The sequence below is a fragment of the Ovis aries genome, chromosome 8 (genome assembly GCF_016772045.2).
Source record: "Ovis aries strain OAR_USU_Benz2616 breed Rambouillet chromosome 8, ARS-UI_Ramb_v3.0, whole genome shotgun sequence".
Classification (NCBI taxonomy): Eukaryota; Metazoa; Chordata; class Mammalia; order Artiodactyla; family Bovidae; genus Ovis; species Ovis aries.
In genome coordinates, this window is record NC_056061.1 from 28,696,641 (window position 1) to 28,710,220 (window position 13,580).

Consider the following 13,580-nt stretch of genomic DNA (forward strand, 5'->3'; position numbering starts at 1 on the left):
AGAAGGAAGTAGAGAAATGGGGTGGTGGCTAAAGTGGGATTTGGAATCAAGAGAGGTTGTGTGTTTTGTATCCAGCCTATATACAGGATGGAATGGAAATTTATCTATCCAAAAGAGGAAAAAGTGCGATGATGCAAAAGAGATAGGGGACCACCCCAGAGGGATATTCCTGAGCAGGTGAGAGAGAAACGGTTCTAGCTAAGTGCTTCTTAAATTTCACTGTGCTGAAGAATCACTTACAGAGACAGTTTCCAGGCTCTACTCCACAAATTCTGATTCAGCAGGTCTGGAGTGGGCTGGAGAATTGGTACTTCTGATCACCCCCCAGGTAATGCTGATGCTGCCAGTCAGGAGCAAGGACCACACTTTGAGTACTGCTGATGGAAGCTTGGGAAATTCACCCCAGTGCCAGAAGGGAAGGCAGAACAGATATGCACTGATGAGGATGGGTGGGTGGGTTGGTGCGGTGGTGGGAATGTGGAACTTGTCAGTTTATTGTTCTATAATCCCACTGAACTAGGAAGCAAGGTCATCAGCTGAGAGTGAGCATGGGGGAGGAAGACTGAGGGTTTGAGAAGGGAGGAGAAAATGCGAAATCATTGTCTTACAGAGTGGGAGAATAATGGTGTAGGGAAATGGAATAGAAGGACCAGGCCAGCACCAAGGTCCCACCTGAAGTTCAACCACAGCCAGTGGCATGCTCAGCCTTGCTGGTGCAGACACAGTGGACAGAGGTAGATTCAGCCAGGCCTCTCTGGTCTTGCCAAGAAGGTGCAATGAAGGAAGAGGTGGAAGGGAGTTGAATGTGTATTAGTGGCCAGGGTGATAATGAGAAACCACATAATCTAAGTAGGTAAGGAGGGCAGTGAGGACTTGTGGGTGACAATGGGGGTGGTGGGGAATACTGGAAGGGTGACAGATCCATTGACTGTGAATCTCAATGAGGTTGAAGAACCACTGGACAGAATAGAAGCCTGAACTGGAAGGAGAAAACTATGATGAGAGGGTGGAACATTTGAAATTGAGATTACCAAGGGAGTACAACTGTTAGTGATGGCAAGGTCAAGGGCACGGCCAGGGGCATGAGCGGCCAAAATACCATAATGAATCAGTGGAACAAGACAGAAACCCCCCAAATAAACCCACACACCTATGGTCAATTAAACTATGATGAAGGAGGCAAGAATATACAATGGACAAAAAGTCTCTTCAATAAGTGGTGCTGAGAAAACTGGACAGAATGTAAAAGAATGAAATCAGAACATTCTCTAACACCACATACAGAAATAAACTCAGAATGGATCAAAGACCTAAATGCGAGGCCGGGCACTATAAAATTCTTAGAGGAAAACAGGCAAAACACTCTTGACATAAATTGCAGCAATATCTTTTTTGCTCCACCTCCTAGAGTAATGAAAATAAAAGCAGAAATAAACAAACAGGATCTAATTAAACTTAAAAGCTTTTGCACAGCAAAGGAAACCATAAACAAAACAAAAAGACAACCCACAGAACAGGAGAAAATATTTGCAAACGAACTAAACAACAAAGGCTTAATCTCCAAAATATACAAACAGCTCATGCAGCTCAATATTCAAAAACAAAAACCCAACAAAAAATGGGCAGATGATACAAATAGACATTTCTTCAAAGAAGACATACAGATGACCAAGAGGCATGTGAAAAGATGCTTAATATCACTAATTATCAGAGAAATGCAAATCAAAACTGCAATGAGGTATCACCTCACGCTGGTAAGAATGACCATCATCAAAGAATCTACAAATAACAAATACTGGAAAGGATGTGGAGAAAAAGAAATGCTCCTACATTGCTGGCAGGAATGTAAATTGGTATAATCACTATGGGAAGTTTCTTTAAAAAACTAAAAACAGAACCACTAGATGATCCAGCAATCCCACTCCTGGGCGTATATCTGGAGAAAACTATAATTTGAAAAGATACATGTACCCCTATGTTCATTGCAACACTACTCACAATAGCTAAGACATGGAGGCAGTCTAAACATCCATTGACAGAGGAATGGATAAATAAGATGTTGTACATACCTACAATGGAATATTATTCAGCCATAAAAAAGAATAGTTGGGGGAATGTCTTCACCAGCTTCCCATGTGCCCCCATCCCCTCCCACCTCCTGTGTCAATAACCTGGAGAAAGAATGCCAACTTTGTCATTCCTCCCCCAGTCACATGCTTCTGTGAGCAGCCCATGCTGGGGCCTCGGGCCAAGCGCCCTGACCACCAGACCTGCCCCAGCAGTTTCTAAGGAGACCAGCCACATGCCCAGGGAAAGATGAATGAGCTTCTGCACCTCCATCCTGGCAGCCAGGGGAGAGTCTAGTCCTTCCTCCTACCTTGGGTAACTCACCTGCACGCCCTCCACGGACATGCCTGTGTTACCCCCTCTCCTGGGGATAGGCCAGGCAGCCTAGAGAGCCACTTTCCCATCTGCAGGACAGATACTGACACCACCCTACAGAGTCAAAATGCCGATTGAACATTTGTGCTTAAAAACAGAATGTACTTACAAACTTCTCGGTGCCATGCTTAATTTTTTTAAAAAAGTCTTAACAGTGAGTATGTGACAGTGCCTATGTCCCAGATGCTGTTCCGGTGCTTTCCACACATCACCTCAACTCTCAAGGTGCTCAGGTTAGGTCATCTCATTAACATTCCAGAGCAAGGACTTGAACCCACCGCTGACGAGTCTCAGTGTGAGCTCTCAGCTGCTGGGTCACCGCCTCCCTTAACAGACCAAGTTTCTGTCCTGTTCCATCCTAGCGTCCCCTCTCCTAAATCTGCCATCTGGATGACCAACCATTTAAGATTTTGAGATATGCGGTCAATTCTGATGAAACTGGTAGAAAATCCTACTTAAAGAGTGTCACTGTCATTTCCTAGTGGCTTCCCAGATGACTCTGTGAGTAAAGAATCTGCCTGCAAAGCAGGAGACACAGGAGATGCGGGTTCAATCCCTGGATTAGGAAGATCCTCTGGAGAAGGAAATGGCAACCCACTCTGGTATTCTTGCCTGGAAAATTCCATGGACAGAGGAGTCTGGCCAGCTACAGTTCATAGGGTCACAAAGAGTCGAACGTGACTGAGCAACTAAGCTAAAAAAAAAAAAAAAAAGAAGGAATGCCATTTGCAGCAATTTGTATGGACCGAGAGATTATCATACTAAGTCACCCAGAGAAAGACAAATATCATGACATCACTTATATGTGGAATCTAATTTTTATAAATGAACTTATGTACAAAGCAAGAATAGATTTACAGATTTCAAAAACAGTTTCCAAAGGGGAAATGTAGGAGGGTGAGGTGGGGTGGATAAATTATGAGTTGGGGTTAAAATGCACACACTACAATATATAAAATAGATAACCAACCAGTGCAAGGGCCTCCTGTATAGCACAGGGAACCCTACTCAATATTCTGTAATAACTTATATGGGAAAAGAATCTGAAGAAGAATGAATATACGTGTATACACACACACACACACACACACACACACACACACACACACACACACACAACTGAATCATTATGCTGTAAACCTGAAACTAATACAAGGTAAATCAACTATTTACCAATAAAATTTTAAAAATGAATGAAAGCCGTACTCTATGTGAGATAGACATATAAAAAATTTTTTAAGATGCCATAAAGGATAAGATCACTGGGAGGAGGAGAAGTTGAAGAACTGGGAGACAGTATTAGAAAGACCATGTTTGTGGATATTGAAATTACCAATGATTATTATCAAGAGCATTTTTGGAAGAGCACTGAGAGCTATTGTTTTCAGACTCTCCTGACAGAATCTGGTGCTCTAACGAGGGGAAGAAGTTCTGAAATACAAATTCTGGGCCCCCAAGCAAAAATTTCCCCATGAGTCTCCTTCTAGCGCTGATTACAGAATAAACAGATGAGCCAGCAGGGGCTGCCGGTGAAGAGGCTGAGCCAGCAGAGAGGACTGCTCTAGCTGGCCAGCGCAGACCTCAAAAGAACCCAACTTTCCCCAGCTCTTTCCTTGTTTAAGCTGAAGAATTCAGAGTGATACACTGTTCACTGGCTATGTGCGTGCTTGTGCTAAGTTGCTTCAGTCGTCCGACTCTCTGCAACCCCATGGACTGTAGCCTGCCCAGCTCTTCTGTCCATGGAATTCTCTAGGCAAGAATATTGGAGTGGGTTGGTTGCCATGCCCTCCTCCAGGGGATCTTCCTGACCCAGGGATCAAACCTGCGTCACCTGCGGCTTCTGCATTGCAGGCAGATTCTTTGCCACTGAGCCACAGGGGAAGCCCCCAACTCAAAATTTAAAAAAAAATGTTTTAAGAGTGGTGGGGAGATGTTGAGAACCTGAGGTGATTCATCAGAGCCTGTGAATGCTGGTGATGTCTCCTCATACATTTTATATGAAACAGGAGGCCGATGGTTTATGACGTCTTGGATTTCGTTTTTAACTACTATGCATGTGCTAAGGCAGAAAAGACTAAATACAGACTTCAAATTAGGAGATCTAAAGGGAATACCAAGGCAGCATCAAGGGTGAGCAGAGGAACCAGGAATTAGACTGGCAGACACTTGGCAAGAGGGTGGTATCCCTACATGAGGCCCCCTACTCCATGACAGGGGTGTCCCAAAAGGAAATTAGCAGCTTCAATACACGATGGAGAACAGACATCCTTCATTCGCCTAAGCAAAGCTGAACTTCACTGTGTGGGACACACTGAATCCTACTCAGAATCGTGGAGCGGGCTCCTCCCCCCTCGCACCCCATCAGATTCATCCGTCCCTGAGACAGAAAGGGGGCCTGACTCCACGCTGTCCTCTCCATTACCCTCTAAGCCAGAGAATCCACACACAAAACCCAGCCCCTTCTGCAGTGTAGACACTGCTGCAAAGCAGTGGGGATGGGCATGGAGGGCGGGGAGGGTGGAAGAATGCCCATGACTCTGGCCACATATGAATCCCACCTGGGACCTTCCACACGTGTCTGTAGGGCAGGTGGGGTTCACATCCAGAGCTGGCTGTCCTTATCTCTGGGGGACAGGATTGTGGGTGACTTTTTCACCTTCTCATCTGTATTTTCTGAAGGAGTGTGTAGTACTACTGTATGTGGAAAACCCCAAATAAACTTGTTTTATTGTTTATAAAATGCTTAGTTGGATGGGTTTGCCTGGACGAGGAGCAGATCAATCACGTGAGCCCACTCCAGGCAAACAGCTAAGGATTCGCCTGGCACACTTGGGCTCATACGTGGCATATGGCACCGGGCAGCAGCAAGTGTAAGAGGTGGTGATTCACTGCTAGCGCCACCTGGCAGGAGCCCTAAAACCCAAGGCTGGAAAAGACAAGGAAGCGAGGAAGGCAGAGCTGTCCTCAGGAAGGGGGGACCCTTAGCGTCCCTCCGCCCGGTGATTCTCCCTCTGGCCCCAGGCTGTGGGCACCAGAGCATCTTCCTGCGGGTCAGCCGCCTCGTGAGCAAAAGGACAAGGTGACGTTGCACAGGCCAGTGTTACAAAGGAGGACACTGCGTCACCCCGGAGGACAGATGTTTCATTTTCCCACCTGGTCTGGGTTACCCCGGATGTCACACTGGCTTTGTCCTGAAGGTTGAGGTCAGGTTCAAAGACCCCTGGGTTAGTCACTCTGTCATGTTTGACTCTTTGTGACCCCATGAACTAAAGCCTGCCAGGCTCCTCTCTTATGGGATTCTCCAGGCAACAATATTGGAGTGGGTTGCCATTCCCTTCTTCAGAGGATCTTTCTGACCCAGGGATTGAACCCTGGTCTCCTGCGTTGCAGGCAGATTCTTTACTGTCTGAGCCACCAGGGAAGTCCTCAAAGAACTCTAGTCTAGTAGAAACACACAATGACCTCGGATCCAGGGCAGACCCCAAATTGTTAAATGAATAAAAGGCACCTTTGGATATCTTCCTAAAAAACAGCAGCTACTTCTCACTAGGTACCTCACTTTCTAGGGTCCCCTGAGGGTAGCCGCTGCAGTACTCCCCCATTCTGAGTTCCGATCCCTCAGGATTCTTATTCGGGAAAACCTTCCTAAACTGAGCCAGTTGTGCAGAGACTCAAGTGGTGTAGCCCAACATGTCACACTTCCTGCCATATCCAAATTATATCTGAGCCAGAGCCTCTTTCTAGAAAGACATGGCTTTACCTAAACAAACAAAATGCTAATGATAGAAATTTCAGGTTGATTTATAGGGGTGCAAATCAAGGAGAACTGGGGGGATAGGGACAGCACCCCCCCTCATTAAAATAACACTTTACTTATTCTGCCTTGTGTCTCTATCAATAGGAAGGTTGACTTACTGGAAGAGTGAGCCACTTTAAATCCTTTATGGAGCAATGAGGAATTTTTAAATGAAAAGAAAGGAGGGAAGAGAAGCGAAAGAAAAGGGAAAATAAGGAGTTAGTAGAAAGAAAGACTGATTCTTAAAACACATTCATGCTCTTTCATTCGTTTTTCTCCTTGTCTTTCACAAGGACAAGATGCTATTTAGCCCATGATCGTGTCCTTCAAGTCTTACTTTTAATATATTATTTTCTAGGACATCAGTTCTCAAACTGTGTTCCAGGAAACCCTGGAGGGTATCTTTGAGTCAAAGTTGTTTTCCATTTTAGTGCATTCTTGAGGTCAAAGCTATTTTCATAACAATACATCAAATAAAATTTGCCTTTTTAACTTGATTGAGTTTTCCAGAAGCCACATGATGTGTGATGACATCAATGCATGAAAAAATGCTCTACGTTCCAAAAAGGTTTAGGAAATGCTTTTAGACTCTTTTAGAAAATTCACAGTGTCCATTGGCATATTGAAGGCTCTGAGAAGTTCTGTGGTAAAAGCAATTCTGTTTAACTTGTTTTAATACAACTTGGCACATTTGTTTGACCATGGACATTTTTGCTTAGTTTTAGTTTTGGTCGAAGCCTTACTTTAGTACCTCATACCTTCATGTTTCAGGAAATGTCCCTCCAAGGGTAAGATATCAAGCCAGGAATCCTCTGGCCAAGGAATTTATTAGAGATCCTTCCTCTGGACCGTAAGTGAGTCAAGACCGCACGCTAGTATGTCAGGACTGTGCTGGGGTCAAGAGCAGAGCCAGACTGTTTGAGTTCAAGTTCTGGCTCTGCCAGTCACTAGCTGTGACTTTGGGCGAGTTACTTAACATCTCTGAGCTTTGTAGTCCTTAAGCATAAAATGGGGAAGATAACATGCACACAACACTATACATATTTTACAACAGCACCTTGCACATAGTGAACTAAACAAGAGTTTGTGTGTGTGTGTATGTGAGTGTGTGTGTGAGTGTGTGTGTGTGTGCGCGCTCTTGCTATTATCTATTACTATGCGAAACTTGCCAGCCTAGGGTCAGGACCTAAAGCTAGTCACCAACTAGTGATGCGCCCTGAGACTCGGCATCTCTCTGCCATGGACTTCGTTTTATCCATATGTCAAATTAGAAAGTGGGGTGAGGCAGTCTCTGAAGCCCCTTGTGCTGCGGATATTCTCTGATTCCACTTGCTTCTTACAGACTGTGGCACTAACCTGGAGCACACAGAAGGAGAGGGCGGTCTAAGAACCCTCAGGTCCTGGGCAGCATCGTCTGGAGATGAAGGGGTCCACAAGATGGGATGGTCAGCCCTTGAGGATGGAGTCCTTCAGTTCCGGAGTGCTGCCTCCCACTGACTCGGCTTCTCACCCTGCACAGGCATGAAGGAGAAAGAAGGTGGCGTTTTATTCCCACCACTTCGACCCCACCCTTATGGCATGACTACCACTTAAAACTGGCTGCTTGAAGACATAGAGAACAGACTTTTGGACATGGCAGGAATGGGGGGCAGGGAAGGAGAGGGTGGGATGAATGGAGACAGTAGAAGGGAAACATACACTACCATATGTAGAAAAGACAGCCAGTGGGAATTTGCTGTATGACTCAGGGAGCTCACACTGCGGTTCTGTAGCAACCTAGACCGGTGGGGTGGGGTGGGAAGTGGGAGGGAGGCTCAAGAAGGATGGGATATATGTATACCTATGGCTAATTCATGTTGATATATGGCAGAAATCAACACAATATTGTGAAGCAATTATCCTTCAATGAAAACTAAATAAATTCATTAAAAAACTGGAAAAACAATTGGCTGCTTGAGATGAGGGCCTGGCTACAGAGAGGAACATGTTCTTCATAAGGCATTAATAGGACACGGGACTTTCAGCTTCTCAGCAGGTTTTTCTGCTCTCTTCTAAAGACCGTCCCTACCACCCCAGCCCCAGGGAAACCTTTCAGACACCTTTGGTTTGTAAGACACAACGGTGACCGCCTCTATAAAAATTCCCCCAGGGTAGCTTCACCACCATTGGGAGTGAGAATACCTAAATTTAAAAAACTGAAAATGTCTGTGCAAGAAAGAGCTTTGGATTGCTGGCAGCTGTGGACCAAGGTAGAGGCGCCCAACATAATGCTTCAGAGGCTAAATTGGGAACAATTTGAATGCTTGGTTTTACTTGTGCTTAAAAAAGCCAGTGGCAGCTCAGCTGCCAGATGTTGGAGAACTTCAGCATGTAGCTCGCGGGCATGGTATCAGCGATGCTGTCGCAGGTGACCACGCGTCAAAGGGAGATGATGACTTGCTTTCCTAAAACTGCTTCTAGGGAGCGAGCCCAGTGGCTTTCATTTTTCACTTTCACTGAAGAAGTTAAATTTGGGAACACCAAAAAGATTTCACTTAACTCAGACAGTATTGACACCAGGGCTTGTCAGCAAAGGAAGAATTTCTGAGAACCGTGCCTTTATAAGAGCTCAATTCCCTGTAACTAAGGCCTTCAAGTATTCACTGAACTATCATCTAATTCAGTGTATCAACTAGAAATTGCTGTTAGCTGCTAGTAACAGGACTGGTTACAGTGACTTAAACACAATGGTCTATTTATTGTTTAATGTGAAATGACAGTGTGGGTAATTACTGGCATTGGATCAGTGGCTTATGAATCAATTAGAATCAAGAAAATTAGGACTGAGTCTTTGTGATTCTTTGTCTCTTCTTTGTGAACTATGGTTCTTGCAGCTCCAGCCATCATATCCACACCCCAAACAAGGCAGGTAGGATGGAAGGGTAAAAGTCTTTCCCAGAAGTTCCATCCAACAATTTCTGCTTTCATCTTCTACAAAAGAGGCAGAAAATCATAGTCCTTTGACTGACTACATGCCACCTGGAATTACATTGTATCTCTGTCTCTAAGAAAGAAAGAGAGTGGATACCACATAGGAAGCTAGCACTCTCTGTATAGGGCTTTCTAGAGAGATGTGGGGGAGAAGGCAATGGCAACCCACTCCAGTACTCTTGCCTGGAAAAGCCCATGGGCGGAGGAGCCTGGTAGGCTACAGTCCATGGGGTCGCTAAGAGTCGGACACGACTGAGTGACTTCACTTTCACTTTTCACTTTCATGGATTGGAGAAGGAAATGGCAACCCACTCCAGCGTTCTTGCCTGGAGAATCCCAGGGACAGGGGAGCCTGGTGGGCTGCCGTCTCTGGGGTCACACAGAGTCGGACATGACTAAAGCGACTTAGCAGTAGCAGCAGCAGAGAGATGTGGTTAGACAAGAATGTGCTGCCCAAACTGGTTTTTCTGGGAGAACTTGTTATGTGAAACAGCAGGCATCTAGGGGAGCCTCAGTTTACCCATGAGACTGACTTCTAGACCTCTCTCACTACGAGAGGAGGGGAAGCTAGTTCCCTTAGTTCCCTTATTTCCCAACGCAACTTGGTTAGGGAAGAAAAAGAGGAGTCAGAAGACAGGAAAATCTCTGAATAGTAGTGGATGCATTTCTTGGTCAAAGGCAGGGTGCTCAACATTAAGTCTACAAAGATGAACGGATGGGATGCGGACACAGGCACGACAAGCACTGCTTGCTGATGGAGTAAGGCAGGCAGTGAATGAAGAAAACGTGGTGCAGACCCTCCAGAATCCTATCGTTTAGAAGAGAGAGACAAAACATGTAAACTAGACAATGAAAGAGGTTGCTATAGATTGAATATTTGTGTCTCCCCCTCACCAAAATTCATATGTTGAAACCTAGCTCCCCAAAAATAATGGGGCCTCTGGGAGGTGATTAGGTCGTTAGGGTGAATGGGGTTGAATGAATCCCACATGAATGGGATTGGTGCCCTCATAACAAAGATACCAGCCGGCTCCCTCAGCCCTTCTGCCATGAAAGGACGCAGCAAGAAGACACAGCTGTCTGTGAACCAGGAAGGAGGCCCTCACCTGACACCATATCTTCCGACACCTTGATCTTGGACTTCCCAACCTCCAGAACTATGAGAAGTAAGTTTCTGTTGTTTATACGCTACCCAGTCTGTGGTGTTATAGCAGCTTGAGCAGACTAAGACAGAGGCTAAGTGGAGTCAGCACCAGGCACAGAGAGAGGGAATGGGCATCACCAGCAGGATGCTCCCAAAGAAGCCAGAGAAGAGGGGAAAGATGCAAAGGCTGCTGACCAGGGTGGGGAGGGGGGTGTCAGGGGAGGGGAAGGGGTGGGTTTTGCTAGCTACACAGTGGGGCTCCGTCAACTGGCAAGAGAAGCAGTCCTTGGCCTGAATTCCCAAGGGCCATCACGGATCTCAAATGAGATGTCATCCCGACACTTCCAACTCTCCATCCAGCCCCATACAACAAAGACGAGGAATTTAAGGTCCAACCAAAACTGGAAAAGGAGAGGGAAAACTCTCACATTGATGTGTGGGGGATGGATTGAAGATGAGGAAATAGTTTGTTCTGGACTTTCTTCAGATTTGGGAGTGAAAATGGGCTGTGGAAAAGTATGTGAAGGGCAGTAGTAGTACAAGAGGAAGACAAATACTGCGTGTAATCACTTCTAGTGGGATCTAAACAATAAAACACGTGAATGAATAGAATCAAACAGACTCACACATTAGAGAACAAACCAGAGGTTACCAATGTGGAGAAGGAAGTGGGGAGGGCCAGAGAGGTGGAGGGAATTAAGAGGTTAAAAGCTTCTAGGTATAACTAAATAAGCTACAAGGATATATTGTACAGCATGGGGAATATAGCCAATATTTTCTAACAATTTTAATGGAGTGTAATCTATAAAAATATCGAACTACTATGTTCTATACCTGAAACTAATATATTGTAAATCAACTATACTTCAGTTTTTAAAAACTGTGTGTTTCTTTTCACACACACACAAAAAGAGAGTAGCCGGTTTGTTCCTTAAGTCTACGCTTTCCAACTGCTACTCGGTACTTCCAGCAGTTACCATATGTTCACAGATTCTAGAATCACAGTAAACGTCAGGGTGAGCTGCAGTGCAATAATTCCCAGCTCTGTTCACTTTCCAGCACCGCCCCCCAACTCATCAGATCACAGAGCTTAAATGATGACTGGCCCTCCCTCCCCTTGCACATTAAGTGCATGGCTCCTCTCTGCTAATGGCAGCAAAAACAGCCAATTTTACTCCTGTGGGAGTTAGGAGACATGCAAACTGACCGGTGAGCTTTGAATGGATCATGAAACCTTCTGTTGCTAAAACTTGCTTTTCCAATGGTTAGACTTTAAAAATAAGTTTTCTCCCTAGTAGCATCTTTTAAATGATCACAGAACACTAAAGCAAAAACTGATTCCACCCTGTCCTGCATCGTGAGAGGCCGATAACCTAGGAAGCAGTTGGAGGAGTGACTCTGGAGGGGACTCTCTGTGTTCAAATCCTGGTTCTGTCACTGATTTGCTCTGTGAAACCGGGCCCAGTATTTAACCAGTCTGTGCCTCGACATTCTTGTTTGTAAAATGAAGCTAATCGAAGTGCCTACCTCGTAGCACTGTGAAGATTAAATGAACTGACAAGTGTAAGCGGATTAAAACTGTGCCAGGAACAGATGCCGGTTATTATTATTAAGTAACTAGCCGTGAATGTAATCACGTACTTATTTGCCTTGGTGGCTTCTTAAGGGTTAATCCTTAAGGCTCAAGTCCTGCAGGGACCTGCAGTGGGTTTGTCCACTTAGATGCAGGTAAGGCCTGCTCTTCTGCACACCTCCCCTCCCTCTCCCCTTTGTCCTTTCCACCACCAGCATCTTCCACAACACATGGAGCAAACCTACTGGCAAGTAACTGGCTCCTCCGTGTCCAACAGCGCAGGAGGGTGGAGGAAAGATGGGAGGAGGGCACAGACCTGAGGGGCAGAAGTGTCCCCAGCTCAGAGTTCTTTTCTCTTTTCTGCAAGCCTGGTACACCTTTGCAGTCTTCCTATGACAGTCAATTATCTGTACATCTGTTTGCAAAGCAGCCTGCTCATGGGGGCAGAGGCGAGCTGGCCTGGCCCAGCTCCTTGTGACACCAAGCAGGCTAGCACTGCTCTCGGGAGCCTTGCCCAGTGGTCTGGCCTTGGAGGAGCTGCCAGCTCCCCCGAGAGAGTTGGACCTTATCCATGTAACAGGATTGACTCAAAAAGAGCAAAGTTGCTCTCAACACCTGCTCACCCTCTCACAGCTCTGAAGGCCAAGGGTGGAACAAGTAATTGCAGACCATGGGCAATGAAAGGAAAAGGAGGAAAAATGTCAGCAGCCCTTAGTTCAGCATCTTCCGCACTGTCCTTTCATGGGAGGAGATCAGGGCAGGACTCACCGTGTCTATCTCTGGGTGGAGAGCTGGGAAATAGCGAAGTGGCTCAAAGGGAAGCAGATGGGAAGGGACAGAGGGATCCAGAAAAGCAAACCCAGAAAGTCTCCTACTCTGCTAAAGCTAGCTTGAAATGGGTTCCTATGACTTATGCACGTGTGCATGCTCAGTCGCTACAGCTGTGCCGACTTTTTGTAACCATATGGGCTGCAGCCCACCAGGCTCCTCTGTCCGTGGGGATTCTCCAGGCAAGAATACTGGAGTGGGTTGCCGTGACTTTCTCCAAGGAATCTTCCCAACCCAGGGATTGAACCCATATCTCTTATGTCTCCTGCATTGGCAGGTGGGTTCTTTAACCCCAGCAGCACCTGGGAAGCCCTCCTATGACCTGTACCCACTCTCATTTGCAAGACATTTTGTGAGAAATGCACAGGGGGCCCTGAGCACAAGCAGAACAGCCTGGTCCCACTTCAGCTGCAGGGTGACTTCTGGGCCCCTGAAGCATCCCACAAGCCCAGCTCCACTCTCTGAGGGACCCCCAGCATCACTTTGCTTCGTGCCAGCTCCCAGCCAGGGCCATGCTCCACAGGGCTCACAGGACAGGACTCACAGAAGACAGCAGAGACAAGGACAGTATGAAAGGAGGTTCTTAAAATCAAATGCCACCCTTCCGTTGACTAATGTAATCAGACCGCTAGATTTTGCCATCATGTTTGTAGAGGGCACCTCTCCTGGTACCTGTCCACCAGCAGGGATGGACAGAGGATGACGTTTATCGGTATGACCCCTGCCCACACTCACAACTCAGCAGACAAGGCATGATTGCCTGCCCAGACTGAGCCATACTTGAGGACATGAGAGAAAAGCCTGGGCTCATTGTTTAAACAGAGGCA

General features: G+C 46.2%; 1 long non-coding RNA gene across 2 annotated transcripts in view; it reads right to left on the reverse strand.

Moving 5' to 3' along the window:
- Positions 1–13,580, reverse strand: part of LOC114116191 (uncharacterized) — a 112,848-nt gene that overhangs the window by 71,187 nt on the left and 28,081 nt on the right. For both annotated transcript variants that reach the window (XR_009601613.1, XR_006060602.1), the window contains one exon: positions 7,595–7,749. This is a non-coding gene — a long non-coding RNA (uncharacterized LOC114116191). The remainder of the gene's footprint in view (positions 1–7,594; positions 7,750–13,580) is intronic.